Here is a 19,511-nt window from a genome sequence, read left to right as displayed (position 1 = left end):
AAAATTTCCTAACTCCCTATTTAGAAAAAAAAACAAAATAAAACAACTAACTAACAAAACGTTTTGGTGTTCTGCAACAAGTTTCAAGACAAGCTACCACACGCAAACTTTTTTATTGTTTAGTCTAAGAGTTTTTACCACTAGTTTCCTTGGAGAAGAAGCAGTATGGGGATAGTTCACAAAGTTTCTAGCTTTTGATCAAGTCTCACTCAAGAGCCAGACTAAATGTAAACATAGATAAGTAAGAAACAAGTATTTTGAAGGATGGAGGTATAAGATTACCTGCTGTTATTCTGATATTTCCTGACAGAAGGAAACAGAACTTGTTTTAGCTTGAAATCAAGCAGATATGAGGCTCGTGAGGCATGACAAGGTTTTTAAGGCAGAGATCGTTGGAATCATTAACTGCAGTACCTTATGCAGGAATGGACGGTAAGGAAATGAGATTATTTTCGAATGGTTAAGCTGGACGAAAGACATGCAAGTCTCAGTGAAGCTATAAAAGAAATGGCCTTGTTGTGAGAATAACGTAAACTCTTCTGGGTATCTGGGCATGCAGGCGATGAGGGGTGGACGAAAATGGGATCCATTCAACAGGCTGAGCTACCGAACTAATGGTTGTCCTCACTCAACTGTTTTATGACAGAACAATTAAAATTGGAGAATTAGGAAAGTAATAATGGATCCTTAAAAGTCCCCCAAAAAAAACATTAAGCAAAAGGAATTATAGGAAGAGAAGTCATTATGAATACAGTGAACCTAAAGGTTATGGCAGATGTATTGCCTTGGCACATTTAGGTTGGCCAGTTATTTGCACAAAATATTGAAACCTGGATGCGGAAATCGATGAGGTAGTTGCAGAAACACGAGTATTATCTCGAACAAACGTCGGTTTTGCCCAATACTACAGTTAGTGTTGTTAGCGTTAGAGGCTTATTCTCAAGGGAAAGCTAGGGGTATTCGGAGCTTAAGGATAAGGGTAGAATGGCTGAAGGACTATCTTTTGGTTGGGGGGGGGGGTCAAAGAATTAGGAGTTTACATTTGGCTCAGTACCAAGGCATCCTTTAGAAAAATAGTAATTATGATCTAAGCTCTATATGACTATTTTTTATTCAGCTTAGGATTTATTTATTTTTCAATATTTCTTGGTCAAAAACAGAAAAATATTGGATCTCTCCATGACCTTCAAGTTACATACTCCAGAAAATGGATAACCCTTCCCCAGTATCCATGATTGAGAATACAAAAAATAAAAATAAATAACAAAAAATAAAAAAAGATCCAGAGTGTGTTATCTATTAAATGTATCATCCGCTTTACTCTAATGTCTGAAGCATTTAATGGACACGTAATCCCTCCAATTGCTAAACCCATTTTAGAGAGTTTTACCACATGTTTGTTGGTTAGCAGCGTGTTACTTAGCAGCGTTGTAATTATAATATATAGCAGAAAATAAAATCGTAATGAAATTTTAGAACAAGTCTAAAACCCATTTTCGTGCGAGTAAAAAAAGACAACAATTAAAAATTATACCTTTCCATTTAATATTTTCAATATCTTCTTTTTTTAAAAAAAATAAAAGTTCTAGCTATAGATATTTTGCAAATGTCTAGGTGTTCCAAAATGAAACTCAAATACAGAAGAAACCAAAAAAGGGAAACAAAAAGTTATGTTGATCTGCCCAAAATTGGTGCGAAGCAGAAAATATTTAACATTAAATTAAAAAGAACAGAGACTTCGACTTTTCTGAAAGACTACAAGGCGCTAATTATATTTTAAGAACACCCACTTAAAAGCTAAGCACAAATTCTATAAAAACATTTTTCCAGAAACTTTATTTTGCTCCGTCACTAGGAAAAGTTGCTTCTTTCCCACTCACAAAGGAAGCTTCAGTTATTGCGTGATTATATCAATAAAATTTAGTACCAGTGAACGTAGAGTGAATTTAAACAAGGATGAATTCGCCCCTCAACGTCGCCATTCATGCAACTGAGAGCTGTTTTAATATCACTTGTTGTAGATAATGTTTTCCCGGTGAAAATTAAATTAAAAAAAAAAAAATGGAATAGAAATGGGCTATAAATGGAACATTTTCACAATGTAACCTCAAATAGGTTTTACTTTCATACTGGAATTTAGCCAAGGTATAACAATAAATCTGATTTAAATGGAAATATGTTGCTTCAGCAATTACTTGAATGTTTAACACTCTTTTGCTCTTCAGACGTATGGCTTACGATTTAACTTATATGATTTTTTATATTTGAATTTTGCCACGTAAAGAATACTTAAACCCATATTTAGCGTACAGTTAGATCAAAAGAAAAGTTAGGGAGAATTTTAGACCTGAATTTTTTGAGAGCTTAATTCCAAAATTCTAGACCATAAGTTCTCAAAAGTTTGGCTAAATAAGAAATACAAAAACCAAAAACAGAGAAAGACGGATTATAACTACGAACTGGCATTTTGTCATTTTGAGCCTAGAACACAGATTATTTCATAGAGTCACTTACATCTTGCAGTATTCCCAAATTGTGCTGAAAATCATTCATAAGTTTATAACTAAATGTTAGACTGATGAGTTTATGGTTATGTAGAACGGATTTTGTAACACGTACAATAATTCAATTAAATATAGCTCTTCCTAAGAGAATGGAAATTTGAGGAGATCTCAAATTCAAGTTTAGTTGCTGGCCCCTTAGATTTTCTTTTTGTAGGAGCTTCTTATAAAGTTTAGTATTGGATACACCCGGCAGTACACTAAGAGAAAAAGCTCTGGGCGCAATGACCATAGATGTTGACGCGCCTTAAAAAAAAAGAAAAGTAACCATTATTATTTTTTCATATTATTTCTTGTAAATTAAATGGAAAGTCGAATAAATTGCCAACGTAAAAAACATGAGCAGTGTTAAATATTTACAATTATTGAATAATAATTAAATTTTGTTACAGGATGATTATCCGGAAAGTGGAATATTGATTCGGATAATATTTGTAATAAATCATTTAGTAACACAGTATAACTTAAATAAAACGAAATTTAAATAAACATTTCAGACAATAATGGGTAATAATTCCATTGAATGCGAGATGAATTTAATTAAACTTTGTCTAATCGAACTTAAATTAAAATAATGTTTTAATATTAGTTAAAAGTTTGGGTTGTTAAACGATATTAAAGATGAAAAAAGAGATAACACTATTGTGAAAAATAGAGTGCAAAACTTTCAGTTTTGTTGAAACCGCAAATAAATTAATTTTATATGAAATGATTAAAAATAATAAATTAAAGGCGTTCATTCAAAAACAATCGGGGAAATTAAAATAGGAGTTATACAGCATATTACGCAATGATTTAAAAAAAAAAAAACAAATTGAAAATTCGCAAAAATCGGAGCCCCTGTTAAATATTATAAGGCTAAATAGAAAAGTTAGGAATTCAAACGGGAAGCGTTGAGAGAGCCTATAGTGACAATAAGAGTTACTTTTCACAGCCAATCACAACCTATGAGTGTTCAGTTTCATTGGGCATCGTTTTCAAGTTAAGATTATCCAGTATTTTCAATGTTTAAGGTTTGGCTACATTGCTAAGATCTGAAAATGGCAGAATAGACACTCAAAAGTGTGGAAGCAAAGAGAGTAAACTGTCAGCTACCGCACAGATTGTCCGTAACTTTTGACACAAAAAAATATTACTAAAGGTTTGCAAACAATGTTCTCGACTGCAGAATTCGTTTAATGTGTTGGACATGATGAGTGAATTTTCTACCCCTAGCAGAGAATTATTAATTATTTACGAGGCTATTCTTGAAAATGTTTAACACCGAAGCCATTAAAAGTGAATAAATAAACATTTTTTTACAAAAATAAAAGTTTTATTTAGATTTTTATAGCATATTATTAATTTTAAGAGTACTAATAGTACTCCATTTACCAACAGACAAGCAACTTAATTCAATTTTTTAATGTAAAGATCTACAATGATGAACAATATCTTTGAATATTATTGATATTAATTGTATATGTCGCAACTATTTTGTTATTAAATTCTGAATGGATCCGATTTTCATAAACATTCGGATTAGGTTCACCAAGTGGTTTAAGAATTTGCTACCATTTATAGGGTCATACACAACAGAATCATATAAAGCAATCTCTAACGGTGCATGGGGAAACTCGAAACCTTTTAGAAATATAGAATGTTGTGAATATAAAGGTTTTACTATCGCCTGTCTTTGATATTAATGTAAAGCAAAGTGCGAAAAGGGTAAACAGACCAGCCTCTACTTTAATAATTTTCGCGTTCATACGGGACTACCCAGTCTATTAATAAAACTTATACAGTGTCACCTTTGAACTCTCCAAAATTTTAATGGGCCAGTGGAAATCGTTTGTGCATCTAAACTATTTAGGTTTAGCGAATTTACACAAAAAGTCTACTACATAAATACACAAATACAACGACGTTATACACATTAAAGCATTTACATTTGTCCGCATTCTATACAACACTAAAGCTTTAGAGAGTGTTATTAAACCGCAGAGGCTTTTACATATAGCCACTTACTTTCCAATAAACAAATGCGATATTAAGGGTTAGTTATCGAATAAAATCTTAAAAGTTTCATAAGCAATGTAGAAAAAGAAAATGTATCAAAAAATAATTTAATTTTAGTAAGACGTAAGTTATTAAAAAAAAAGTTTATGTACAAGTACAAAAATCTTTTAACAAACTCTTCTTTAATTAGTTCGTTAAACAAATATAGTAACATATGTGGTGATTTTGCATTGCACAAATCTGCGATGCCACTAGTTCACAAAAACATTTTGAAAATCGGCGAATATTTCGAAATCGACCATGGCCAATAAATGGAAAAGGGGTGTCCGATATTATTATTATTATTTGACTTCGCAACAACAGTTTACGTTATTATAACGCCTGTTATTAATACTGATATTCAATATCAAATTCTGTACCAATAACAATAATCTTTTCCGGGATAACGAGCACATTAGCCATTCATCTGGATTAAATAAATAATAGAATATTGAAATAGTACGAGGGTCGTTTGAAAAGTCCGTGCAAAGTCAGAGAGATAGCACCACTGGCGCGTATCGAGGTTATGTTTAGTTAGTAGCATCTCTTGGAAGAACACACCAAGTTTCAGCCTGATCGGTCTATTTCTTTGTGTTTGGCATTCGTTTGAATCGAGGAAGTCGAGTGATTTTCAAAAAATGGACGAAAAAGAATTTCGTGTGTTGATTAAACACTACTGAGGCAAAACGCCTCAGGAGACTAAAGAGAAGCTTGATAAACATTATGGTGACTCTGCACCTTCGATTAGAACAGTTTATAAGTGGTTTCGAAATTTTCGGAGTGGCCATATGGGCACAAGTGACGCTGAACGTTCTGGAAGCCCTGTTGAGGTTACTACTCCAGAAATCATTGATAAAATCCATGATATGGTGATGGATGACAGAAGAGTGAAGGTGCGTGAGATTGCTAGTGCTGTGGGCATCTCGAATGAACGGGTACATAATATTTTGCATCAACATTTGGACATGACAAAGCTATCCGCAAGATGGGTGCCAAGATTGCTCACGCTTGACCAAAAACGAAATCGTGTGAAGTGTTGCAAGCAAGGACGGTTTGCAGCTGTTCCAGAAGAATCCGCAGGACTTTAAGCGTCGTTTCGTCACTGTGGATGAAACATGGATACATCACTACACTCCTGAGACCAAAGAACAATCTAAACAATGGGTTATCAAGGGGGAATCTGCGCCAAAAAAGGCGAAGACCGTTCCTTCGGCCGGAAAGATTATGGCGACTGTCTTTTGGGATTCGCAAGGAATAATCCTCATCGACTATCTGGAAAAGGGTAAAACTATTACAGGTGCATATTATTCATCGTTATTGGACCGTTTGAAAACCGAGCTGCAAGAAAAACGCCCACGATTAGCTCACAAAAAAGTCCTTTTCCATAGGGTTCCAACTCGTTTCACATCCCCCCTATTCTCCAGACTTGGCTCCCTCGGACTACTATTTGTTCCCCAATATGAAGAAATGGCTGGCGGGAAAAAGATTTTATTCAAACGAGGAGGTGATTGCAAAAACGAATGGCTATTTTTCAGACTTGGACAAATCCTATTATTCGGAAGGGATCAACAAACTAGAGCAGCGTTGGACGAAGTGTATAAGCCTAAAAGGAGACTATGTTGAAAAATAAAAAAGGTTTACCCCAAAAAATTAAGTAGTTTTTATTTTTGCACGGACTTTTCAAACGACCCTCGTAATCAAAGTAAAAAGTACAATAGAAAAAAAATCTACCTTCCACTTCGTTGATTATTCTTTCTTTATTTTTTTTCTTGGCCTTTTTTCCATCATTTTTGAGAAATATTGACCGAAGTTCACCTAAAACAAAAAATATTTTAATGGTAAAAAAAAATATATTTCATTTTTAAAACCAAAAAAATAATTGTTTTTTGAAGTCTTAGTTATTATAGCATTAAAAAATATACTTAACAATCCCCAATTAATTCTGTTATTGAACATTTCGTACTACTTGCGTATCAATCTTCTCTCATTATTTTGAAAGGATCTTCTGTACTAGTTATAAAATAAAATAAATTGTAGTGAAAATATAATCAAAAGAATTTCTCTTAATTTCATTCATCCAGACTTTAGTTTTGCCCAAAAGTTTTATCTTTTTTTTTTTTTTTTTAGTAAACCAAAGTCACACCAACATTATTTAAAATAAGTTTAATTATCACAAGAGAGATGTAAAATATGATATTTTTTTTTACAATCTCCTATAATCGTTGAAAAAGAAGAGAAAATTGCGAAAACGTAGAAAATTTGCATCATTTGCTACGTTTATTAAAAATATTATATATTATAAGTCTTTTAGCTGAAAATGTTTGCTACTTCTTTGTTTTCTTGTTCTTCAACTGAAAATAATAACAATAAACAGCACAAAGACTGTTATTAAAACAATAATAATACATTTTCAGGAGCGCTAAGAACCTAAGCTGTCAAAGCGCAAACAAAAAACCAAATCAGTGAACAAAATGCTTATTTATAATGTAAAAACATATACCTAATGTAAAAATGGCAAATTGGTTTACCCTTTTAAAAAATAAAAAGTATCCAGTAACGCAACATTAATACAAACAAAGCACTAATAACATCACTGGGTAAAGTTATAATTCTGTATAAATAATTAAAATGTTCGCTGTAATGTAGGAAAGTAGAAAAAGCACTCGGGCACATCTGAGAGTGCTAAATTATTAATGCGTAACTAGCAAACTTTGGTCTTCAGTTAAAATTTACTTCAATTTTTGTTTGCTAAAAACCTGAAATGGATATATACTTATAATTATGTGAAGTACAAAAAAACATAGAAATTTTGTTTGAGTCTCTCCCAGTTTATTAAATGTTAAGAAAGGTTTCTTAAAATGTAAGAATGCACTTTGTGTAGTTATAGAAAAATATGCTTATGGTATACTCGTAAAATCTTAATTTGTTTATTTTAGCTTGGAGCTGGTCCAGGAGGCAAGACTTAACAGAACCCTTTTTATATTCACTTAAATAGCGCAGAGATTCATAAATAATAATTTTTCTTCAGAAAATTCAACTGCTTAAACTTCAACTTCTTTATAAAAAGATAAATGGATGTACTTTATTACTTTGATGAGGAAAGAAGATGTGGCTGAATCTGTGAAGTAAACAAATTATCACTAATTGAAAACAATATGCAATTAGTGTGAGCATACATAAGAAATAGAGGCTAATAATCTATATCAATTACAATCTTGTAGTTACTTATAATTAAACGAATAACTTTTAGTGTATTTGGAAAGTTTTGTGGCAATTAACAATATAATTAAAGCGATATCCGCTCTTCTAGATTTACGTTAGAAATAGTGAGTGATAAATTTCTAATACCACTAGTTTAAACAAGGATTTCACTTTAACTAGGATGGCACACTTGACATAAAGTCAATGGTGGTACATGTAGTAGATCAGTTTGACTTAAAGCTGAAGTTACTCCAGCTGATGATCTTCGTAACTTACTTAACCTATTAAATAAATATTCTAGCAGTTACTAAGTTATTCACTTTTTTAAATATTAGTATTCAGAAGATTTTTGCCCTTCTGCTTTTTCGTTTTTATTTTTTAATAAAAAAATAAACTATTTCAGTAAAATTAAAATTTACTTAACCTTTTAGTTACCTTTTAAAATTTATTTCGTCAGGTCTGATATAATTAAATGCCCACTCTATTCCGTTATTTCTATTAAATATATTTTTATTTCACTTAATTTGAATTGAACTTCCTTATTGTACTGTTGATTGTACGGCTGCATTATGAGGGCCTTCATACTATGACATATAATCGGTTAGAATATATTTCTAAAATGACAAAAATAAAATTATCTTAAGGGTAGGTACTAACTAAGTCATTAGAGGATTGGAATACCATCCGGAATTACTTGGCTTGGATCCAGCTGGCTGCCCATAGTTTTTTCTCTTCCTACTTGGGCCTCTCACATCTTATACTTCGGTGAAGAGGAATGTAACGAGAAAACACTATCCAGAGAACGGCAATATTCAGATAAGTCCACGACCCTCAGATGATCATTCGACCGGTAATGGACAGTGTTGTCTGCAACCAGAGAACAATGTTCGGAAGCCGGCAGTGCACTGGAAAAAGCACCGGGCGCCAATAACCTCAGATGTTGACGCATCTTAAATTATTAAAAAATAAAAATAAAATGATCTTACAAAAAAAAAAAAGAAAGAAAAATTACATCTAGATTAAAAATTTCTAGCTCCTATTTAGGAGCTTCTTACAGTTTACTGTCCAATGATTAACAGTGTTACCTAAAACGAGATAACACTGGTCAGATGCCGGCAGTGCACTGAAAAAAGCTCCTGGCAACAATAACCTCAGATGTTAACGCGCTGATAATAATTATTACCTTGGTTGGTCCCTAATAGTACCAGCTTATTAACGGTAGATTTTAATGAACAAAGAAGTATTTGAATTAAGTGTAATTTGTGCAATTAAACTGTTTCGATTGTGAAACTATTTAATTAATTAAAATGTCTCCGTTTTGAAACATTTCAAAGCAACTAAGCTAAGTAGTGTATAGTTCTCTTCATATGAAATTTTTACTTCAATAGATTACTCCCAACTAAGAAATTAATTTAAAAAAAAAAAGAAGTATTTAATGTAATAAAATTCCAGAATGGTCCTCACTCCCTTCATTTTGATGCACAACCCTGTGATCTTCCTGGTGTATGATAATTATAAAATGGGAGAAAAGAGAAACTTTTTTTCTAAAGCTTTAGTGTGTTCTTTTTTTATGCAAGTTCTTGTTAATTTAATTTAAAGCTAGAAAAAGTAGTGGTATCAAGATAATAGGATAAAATGTGTAAAACATAATTGAAAAATTATAGAATAACGGGTGAAATCATCCCTATTAGTGCACGGTAGTACGTAATTACAAAAATAGCTTCGTAAAGAGCAAAAAAAAAAACATTTTAATCACGGCTTTTAGGTGTCGGAAACATTGATTTCGATGACTTGTGGATGCAAAAGGAGACTAAATGGTCGAGACGGACTTCCTGAAAAAAATGTGTTTAGTAGATTAAGATGGAAAGGTTAATAGTGATGAAGGAGAATATAGAAATCATATTTACTATAGACTTGGATTACATTAAATGCTAAAATACAAGTTTTTAAGAGTGTCTCACGCGCAGTAGTCTGCTATGGCTCCCAAGTTTGGGGCTTTCAATCTTATGAAATCTTAGAAAAATTTCAAAGATTTTTTATAAAGAAGTTGTATGGTTTACCATTAGTAGCACCTTCATACATGTTAGCCATAGAGACTGAGTTGCCTCCTTTTGAATCCCATACCCTTCATTTGCACATAAAATATTTAATTAAAGTTCTATCTTTACCTGATCACCGCCTATCTAAAATTGTTGCCCTCCAGGTTATCAGAAATAAAGTTTATTGGTTTAAACATTGGCTCACTCTCTCTAGGTGTTACCAATATGATTTTCATTGCTCTTTGGTTGACCCTTCTGATTGTCCTAAACAACTTCTGCAACTTCCAGATGCTATTAATAAGTCTCGTCTGGTGGAGTCTGTAAATCGTGCAGTAGCATCCGACCGGTTTTTATTGTATAGAGTCTTGATTTCGGACCATCGGGAAAAGGTTACGGTCTTCTTCTCCGAGAATCTAAGCCACTCTGAACTTCGCTGGCTATTTAAGCTGAGAGGAGAGTTACTATATTTAAATGGTAGATCTTGGCTTGTGAGAGATTCCAACCTTGAAATGTGTTCTCTTTGTAACTTCAATACCCGGGAAGAGATATATCATTTTCTGGGTGTGTGTCCTCTATTGGCGGAATTTCGAGTTCTTTATTTCAATAAGCGAACTCTTGCAAGGGATGAAATTATTGCTTATTTATCCGGCCAAGTAAATCCTCGCCCATTGATCCGCTATGCTCGTCATGCTTGGAGAGTTCGGTATATCTGGATTGTGGATTCTTCTTAGAATTTATTTTCATATACATGTAAGATATTTAATTGTAATTTCCACCCCCGTCTATCTGGGTAGGAAAAAAAGGACAGGTTAGGATTGAAAAGAGTGAAGTGAATTATCGGCTTTGAGTGTCGTTTTATAATGCGACCGTTTTATAATGCGTGTTGAATTACAACTAGACTGAGTTTCTCTGAAAAAGAAAAGAGATTTATTTGGCATTAACAACATTCTTAAAACATTAATTTTCAATACATAATTATTTAACTATTCTTCAATACCTGAAAAAGAAAATATTTAATTGTAATTTCCACCCCCGTCTATCTGCGAATGCTCGTAGCTTCGAGTGAAGAGTGGGTAGGAAAAAAAGGACAGGTTAGGATTGAAAAGAGTGAAGTGAATTATCGGCTTTGAGTGTCGTTTCTCTTTTCTTTTTCAGGTATTGAAGAATAGTTAAATAATTATGTATTGAAAATTAATGTTTTAAGAATGTTGTTAATGCCAAATAAATCTCTTTTCTTTTTCAGAGAAACTCAGTCTAGTTGTAATTCAACACGCATTATAAAACGGTCGCATTATATACACTGGGCCAAAAAAGTCTGTGAACACTAACCTAAATTTTATTACTTTTATTATTATCTTATTAGAAACTTCTTTTATTTTCAAATGAAATATACTATTCGATAGAGAGAAACCAGAATTTTTCATTTTATACTCAATCTTTTATTTTTGTTCAACAGGAATATCACAATTAAATGTTTAACAAAACAACACCCCAAACGAATGCAAAAAAAGTCTGTGAACACTTTGCAGAAATAAATCATTCTTACACATTGTACGTGAATTATAAATTTTAAAAACTTGTAGGACCTCCTATGTTCCTAATCACTTCCAACAAGCGAGCTTTCATCGATCCTAATAATTTTGTGGTCGTCAATGTTGGAATTTTATCCCACTCTTCTAAAATAGCGTTTTTTAGTTGTTCACGGTTTCTTATTCCTCGTTTATTTATTTCGCGGCTGATTTCATCCCACAAATGTTCTATTGGGTTAAGGTCTGGCAATTGTGGAGGGGTGTTTAGGCGCCAGAGTGTATTATTTAAAAGCCATTCCCGAGTTTTTAGTGCGGTATGTTTCGGGTCATTGTCTTGTTGGAAGACAAACGTTCCCTTCAACCCTAATTTTTTTGAATTTTCTTTTAAATTGCGTCTTAATATATCCACATACACATATTGGTCCATCATACCATTAATTAGATCTAACTTGCCCACTCCTTTAGCACTCATGCACCCCACACCAGAATGTTGCCTCCCCCATGCTTAAAAGTAGGCTTCATATTTTTCATTTTCATAGCTTCATTTCTTTTTCGCCACACTTTTTGTCGTCAATCAGACCCACATACATTGAATTTCGACTCATCTGAAAAGATTACGGTTTCCCAGAAACTAGAAAGCTTAGAAACATATTCTTTCGCGAAATCCAATCGGCGGTTACTATTTATTTTATTGATTAAAGGTTTTTTCCTCGGGACTCGACCGCAATAATCGTATTCATGTAATTTATTTCTAATTGTCTGTGGTGTTACGCTTACACATAACCACTTGATAATTCTTGACTGATTTTTTGAGCGCTTGTCCTGGGTTCTTCTCGAACAGACTTCAGAATTTGCAGTTTATGAAAGGAATTAAGTTTTGGTGGCCGTCCACTGCGTGGCCTACTAATCACATTTCCGTACTTTTTAATTATATTACGCACCGTTGAAGGGTTTTTTTGAACTATCTTCCCTATTTCTCGAATACTTTTTCTTTCATTTCGCAACGTCACAATAAGTTCTCGAATTGGTCTGGGAACTTCCATATTAGTGGTTAAATATGTACTAATTAGATTATTTATTCACAAAACTGACTGTAGTGGTTTCTACAATACAATAGAGAACTTTGAAACTTTATTCAATCGTTTTTCTGTTTGTTATCTTAATGTTTTTACATATTTATACAGCTGTTCACAGACTTTTTTTGCATTCGTTTGGGGTGTTGTTTTGTTAAACATTTAATTGTGATATTCCTGCTGAACAAAAATAAAAGATTGAATATAAAATGAAAAACTCTGGTTTCTCTCTATCGAATAGTATATTTCATTTGAAAATAAAAGAAGTTTCTAATAAGATAATAATAAAAGTAATAAAATTTAGGTTAGTGTTCACAGACTTTTTTGGCCCAGTGTACATGTAAGATATTTAATTGTAATTTCCACCCCCGTCTATCTGCGCATGCTCGTAGCTTCGAGTGAAGAGTGGGTAGGAAAAAAAGGACAGGTTAGGATTGAAAAGAGTGAAGTGAATTATCGGCTTTGAGTGTCGTTTTATAATGCGACCGTTTTATAATGCGTGTTGAATTACAACTAGACTGAGTTTCTCTGAAAAAGAAAAGAGATTTATTTGGCATTAACAACATTCTTAAAACATTAATTTTCAATACACAATTATTTAACTATTCTTCAATACCTGAAAAAGAAAATATTTAATTGTAATTTCCACCCCCGTCTATCTGCGCATGCTCGTAGCTTCGAGTGAAGAGTGGGTAGGAAAAAAAGGACAGGTTAGGATTGAAAAGAGTGAAGTGAATTATCGGCTTTGAGTGTCGTTTCTCTTTTCTTTTTCAGGTATTGAAGAATAGTTAAATAATTATGTATTGAAAATTAATGTTTTAAGAATGTTGTTAATGCCAAATAAATCTCTTTTCTTTTTCAGAGAAACTCAGTCTAGTTGTAATTCAACACGCATTATAAAACGGTCGCATTATATACATTTCATTTATTTTTTTGTATTATTTATTTTGAACTTTTTTCGTTTTTGTACTTTCTTATTTAATTTGTTATAAAAGTTGTTTTCTTCTTTTTGTTTTGTAGCAGTTCACTATTATTATTTTATGTTTATACTTTTTATTTATTTATTTATTTTATTCATTTTTATTTTTAATCTTTTTAGGTCTAGCTTTCTTTGTTTTATTGAGAAAGAGGTTTTTTTTTTTTTTCATTTAAACAATAGTAAACTCTGGCAGACGGCTGCATGTAGCCATGCCTATTATACTTTTGTACCAAAAATTTAATGTACTTATATACTTTTAAAAGTAGAGAAGGATAACAGAATGGTACATAAACAATATTTGAACTCCTAAAATTTTTTTATCAATTGTTAAAAAAAACAAAAATGCGTAACATGATGGCGGAAATTAAAAAAAAAAAATGGTGGATGTAGATGTTGATCGTGATACCGTTTTAATTGCATAGAGAATGAAATGACACCAGAAAGAGTGATGTTGATCAAAACATTTGGAACAAATAGTGTATGATGACGTTACATAATTGTGGAGTAATTGGCAATCAAGGGATGAAACTTTGTAAGCAATTAACTTGTCACAGATAGCATAGATAGAAACTTCCAAACATTTCACTTTGACACTTTCCTTCGTACATACGCCCCTACCACATGTTTCACCACATACATGGAGGCTATATTGCATGCTCATCCAACCAGTAACTATTTCTACAACATTCTCTTTTAATTTATTTTGATTTCTAGTGTGTTAATTTAACTTGCAGCGAGAGTAACTATAAATTGTTGATAGGTTGGAATGTGTGAAAACATGGAAATCAAAGAGAAATAAATAATATATGAGGCTTATTTTTCAAGTAAGTACCATTTTGAAATTCATCCTGAGATCAGTGAAGTTAATGAGAAAAAACATTATGAGGAGATCAATACAAGATGACCGCATGAATGTTCATGATGTGGAAAAATTTGGGCGATCTTCAGTTACTACTGAAGATTTGGTACAGAAAGTTGTCGAAAAAGTGAAAGATAACAGACACTTTACTATCTAATCGTTATCAAATGAGTTTCCTCAAGTGTCAAAAAATGTTCTCTATGAAACTGTGACCGGACGCTTAAATTATCGAAAGTTGTGTTCACGCAGGGGGTACCGAATGACTGAGGTGCACATAAACAAACATTTTGTGCCAAAAAGTTTCCTTGAGCGGTACTGTAGGAAAAGGTGATGATTTTTTGATGATGAAGTCAAATTGTCACAGGCGGCGAAACATGAGTGGCATATGTCACACCAGAACCGAAGCACCAATCCATAGAATGGTAACATTCAATATCATCCAAGAAAGTGAAGTTCAAACAAACAATTTCATCAATTCGTTTTAAACAGTCTCTCTCTCTCTAGTAGTATATTAGTTGAAAATGTACGTACTGTTTCTTTTAGGACAAGAATGGGGTGTTGCTAGGGGATTTTTGCCTCTTGATGGCACAATACATTCCGCATTGTATTGTAAAACCTTACAAAAACTGCACCGTGCAATCCAAAAACAAAAGGCGAGGCATGCTGATTAAGCGAATCGTTGTAAGATACGATAAGCGCCTTAATATTAGTGGCAATTATGTCGAAATATAGATCAAGGCACAGGCTTGGATTTACCTAAAAATAATATTGTCAAGATAAGTAAAATTGTTTTATTTTACTTAAAAATGGTACTTAAAAAACACGCCTCGTATTTTTACAACATAGTGAATTCTATACTTAAAATAACCTTACTTGTTTAATACCATGTAATACCTAGAAAACAAAATTCTATTACAGGAAACAAAAATTAACTAAAAGAAAATTTGCTGGTAACACAATGTTTATCAACAACTGACGTAAACCAAGCGCATAATTTGGAAAACTTCAACTAAGCATATATAGCTTTCAAAATATTAGGTAGTAAGTGCAGTTGAAATCATCGCACTTATTAGATAATGCCACTTCATTAAGGTGTATTTAGTTAAATAAACCTCAATTTTACGTATAACTTGTCAAATATGGGCTAATTACTTTCATTAAGGCAAAATGATATCTTAATTAAGTTAATAATTTAAATTTCGTGGAATTTCAGATTGTTTTGAAGTGATTAATTCATTTCGTTGAATGGAGATAACTAATAATAGTCGTAATTTGTTCATAAACATTTCTTACGACTCCCACTTGTTTTGACGATTTAAATTTTCAATTAGTAATAACTAATTAAAATAGTGGCTAGTTTATGGGGGCGAAATCTTATCTTTAGCCTTTTGTGGTGACCCTCGGACATCTGCTCCTTGGTGTTCGCTTACAGAGAGGTACACAGATTGGTCCTATAACTTAAAGTGAGATCTTTCTTGCCATCTTACAAAGGGGAGGCAAGTTAGTCATTCTCAAAACACTTGGTGATGTTTGGGGGTACAAGATATCCCAGAATGCTGTCCCTCACAGCCGTTCTCTATCCCAATCCAACGAGTCCCCAGATACCAGTACAATACTTAAGTAGTGTTTCTTAGTTAACGCGGGCTTAGGAAAGGCCTTGACCTTCCTAGGTCTGGGCGGGTGTTGAAGGATGGAGGAGGATGTACAAGGATGTGATTTAAAGGGTTTAGGGGCTTTAAGGAAAGAAAGCGCGACAAAAACGAGAATCCTGTCAAAGACAAAAGATCAGCGTAGATTATTGTTTGGAAACATGATTTTTGAGGATTGCTTTTGTTCAGAAATAATTTATTTCAACAAATGAATGGCGAACAAAAAAATTAAAAATAAACAACTGAATGATGAATTACCTTACCTTTTATAAGGTGTTATTAAATAATATTTCTTCACGGAAGTTAATGATAAATAATGAATATTAAACCCAAATAATAAAAGATGAAACAGATGATGGTAGTGTAAAATTTTACTGAGATTGTGCAACACTTTACTGATTGTTGGTTACGTCCTTAACCTAACAGTGGTACCACCGCCAGACAATGACGGAAAAGTAAAATTGGCAACAGATGTTTTTGCAAATTACCAGCAGATTACGGTACTTGCACTACTGCTCTATCTATGAGTTCGACATGTTACTACTAAACATCAATACGATTTAATTTTGTTATTATTGGCAATAAAGTATAATTTAGTTAAATTTATACGGATTAGTAAAGAATAAATAAATAATAAACCATTATTTTAAACTATTTTATTGAAAGATCAGTTAATTGAAACATATTGATGACAACTGATAAGTACTGATTCATAACTATCAAAGTACTTTACGTGAAGCAAGGCAATGCATCCATCTGGGACCTTAGTTCAACCCACAAGTATCTGATTTTATCTGTAATGCTTTATATTTTGATAAGTCAAGAATAATTGTTTCACTTTTCATTATTGGTTACGGAGAGCTTGTATTAAAAGGACAGAAGTACTTTCTAAATAATGCAATAAACATAAAGTTAAGGGCGATGTTAAAATGAATATTATTTGGTGTTCAGATTACTTTTTTATCTGCATTAAATTGAACTGTATATTAAAACTGAAGGTCATTAACTGTAAAATGAAGTATCTTCAATACAGTAACCATATACACTGAAATGTATGGTACATTTCAGTATGTTATACCGATATGTTAGCTGAAACTACACAATCCCCTCTTCACCATACCATTTCATCGAAGCATCTGGTACAATTTACAGAGAAACATAGAAAATAGATGTGTCTAACAAAGTGGCTGTCGTTTACAAGTGAACACTCAAGCGTAACCAGATTGTTTATCTTTATGTCAGTTTCATTTTTGATACTAGTTTGCTAGATCCTGGTTTTGAGAGCGGATATATCAATCACAGTCTGGTGTACTGCTATGGATTGAAAGCAGAGTATACGGCTGTGCATAATAGTTTGGCAGAACAATGAGGCCAAAACGAAACTCTATAATAACAAAGAACATCAACAAATATACTACTAGAGAGACTGTTTAAAACGAATTGAAAGAGTATGAGATGATTATTGTAGAGAGATGAAAGATTTGTTGAATTAGTCGGTATGAAAGGAAAAGTGACAATTTTGGGAATTGAAATTCATTCATTTTCATTTTTGTATATTATATTAAAAAAGAATGTTCAAAATCAAGTTTAATCATTGTAAATTCGAAATTAAGTTCTTTAAAGCGATATTCTCTGCGCTCAACTGAGTTTCTAAATTTTCCATAATTAAATATAACGGACATGAAAAAAAAAACATATTTTTTTATCCGTAACATTGAATAACACAACTTAAGAAAATAGACCAAAAGTGGGCAAATTTACATCCCTTTGTTTGTTGAAAAAAGCAACACCACTATTCATTGCGAAAGTTTTTCATTTCAATTCTTTTATTGACTTTTTTTAAAAATAATTTGAAATACAAATAAGATGTACTAAACCAAGAAAATTTTTCTTCAGAAAAAGAAAGCCTAGGCAGGAATACAAAGTTTTTTCTTCTCGTATAAGTTGAGACATAACGACTTATTGGCCACTCCAACTGCAGATACTTTCTAGAGTGATCTAGCGGTGTACAAGTGCTCAAATCTCTTCCACAGAAAGGACTTCTACAGTAAAAACATTTAACAAACATTAAACACACTAAAGGAAGTAAAGTTCTGAGCTCCCTACCAATTATAAAGTTCTATTTTCTAAAACTTTTTGTTTTTGTTTTGTTAGAAGAGACGGAAAGTTTTGTGCACTAAATTGTTTTTTATTCTCAGGTTTAAATAAAGAATTGTAGTGTATGAAATTTAATTCATCTCTGTAACTTGCAGGCACTCCTGTAATTTTAGTTTTAATTAGATTTTTTAACTGTTTAGTAAACCTTCTTTTAAGAAGTAATTGCCCTTAATAATACTTGGAATGATTTAAGGTTTGGAAACATTTATTTTTCTAAATTTAACTATTTCTATACACTTTGACTGTCTGTTGTAAAAAACTATTCACTCTTTTGAAATTTTCACAAATAAACTAAAGCAAGATAACTTTACTTTTTCATTAGTTATTCGGTTTAAATCAGTCACTGTAATTTGTATAACAGATTCTCTTGAAAAAAGTTTTTGCTTCCTCTGAATCTTTTTTTTTTTCTAATATTGGTTTCTTATTAGTGTCCCACCATTAACCCCTCAAGCCAAGCCTGACGTTTCTGAATGTACTGCTCATTACCACTCCAGCCTACCAGGTATCACTGGAGAGGTATCCTTCTCTTTCTTTTTCCAAGATGTGACCACATTAAGGCTTTCTTCGGCCATTTTTTACCCTTACACGTTTAAAAATGCCTAATTTTTGTAATTATTAAACAGCCTATTGATACCTTAGCATTTTATGTGCAATTAGCCGTATTTTAGTTATGTTTGGAAGCACATATTAGTTGCAAAAACTCTTTTAAATTTTGAAAAATAACGAAACTGTGAAAATATTATAATTAATAGGCTAGAATGTTCGCTCAATTTTAAAGATATCTGCAACTCAATAAATTCAATCAAATGTTGAAAATTTTATTGGTAAAGAAACTAATTTGAAGTAAAAAGCTATTATATTTTGTGTTTGAGTTTTAATTTATTTTTTTGTAAAGCAAGCTTCGCTAAGCATACACAATTTTTCTGATGGTTGCCATTTTCTCCAAACTATTACAAGTATTATTGTTATTTTGAAATATTTTTCAAGGAAAATTTGATTAAGGAAACTACAGAGGTTGGAGGGGATAAGATTTTTCTCTAAATTGCATTTTCACTGCAATGAAAATTAAAAATTCTATATTTTAAGTGTATAGGTTCAACTTGGACCTAATATACTTAGAAAATCCTTTTTTATTCATTTATTTTAGTTTATTTATTTTTTCAGAGTACATAGATTCTAGTGTGAAGTAGAAAGTTGTTTCTACAACAAGAGCAGTTTATTTGTGTACATGTTTAAATAAATAAACCGTAAAACAACTGTAAAAATTCTAAGTGTCAAATACATGTAATTACAAAACTAAACTGTGTGTTTTCACAACAATAATAATTCACACAACAATAATTCTGTGATAATTGCACAGAATAAGAAACATTTCCATAGATAATAAATTATTTAAAAGTAAATTTTGGTTTAAAAAATCTTCTTTA

At 32.1% G+C, this 19,511-nt stretch overlaps 1 protein-coding gene across 8 annotated transcripts in view; it reads right to left on the bottom strand.

The window, feature by feature from the left end:
* The window catches only part of SPR (G protein-coupled sex peptide receptor), a 270,016-nt gene that overhangs the window by 78,080 nt on the left and 172,425 nt on the right, over window positions 1-19,511 (bottom strand). For 5 of the 8 annotated variants that reach the window (XM_074132492.1, XM_074132498.1, XM_074132493.1 and 2 more), the window contains one exon: window positions 6,330-6,413. The gene's annotated coding sequence lies outside the window, so the exon portion shown is untranslated. Of the gene's footprint in view, window positions 1-6,329; window positions 6,414-7,126; window positions 7,717-8,234; window positions 8,414-8,456; window positions 8,749-16,190; window positions 16,408-19,511 lie in introns of those variants that run through there. The other 3 variants (XM_074132497.1, XM_074132495.1, XM_074132496.1) reach the window with 3 other exon arrangements.

The sequence above is a fragment of the Rhodnius prolixus genome, unplaced genomic scaffold (assembly GCF_049639745.1).
Source record: "Rhodnius prolixus isolate KJV_2025 unplaced genomic scaffold, Rpr scaffold_4, whole genome shotgun sequence".
In the NCBI taxonomy this organism is placed as follows: domain Eukaryota; kingdom Metazoa; phylum Arthropoda; class Insecta; order Hemiptera; family Reduviidae; genus Rhodnius; species Rhodnius prolixus.
The sequence above is the reverse complement of the archived record's forward strand: the minus strand, read 5'-3'. Positions and strand labels throughout refer to the sequence as shown.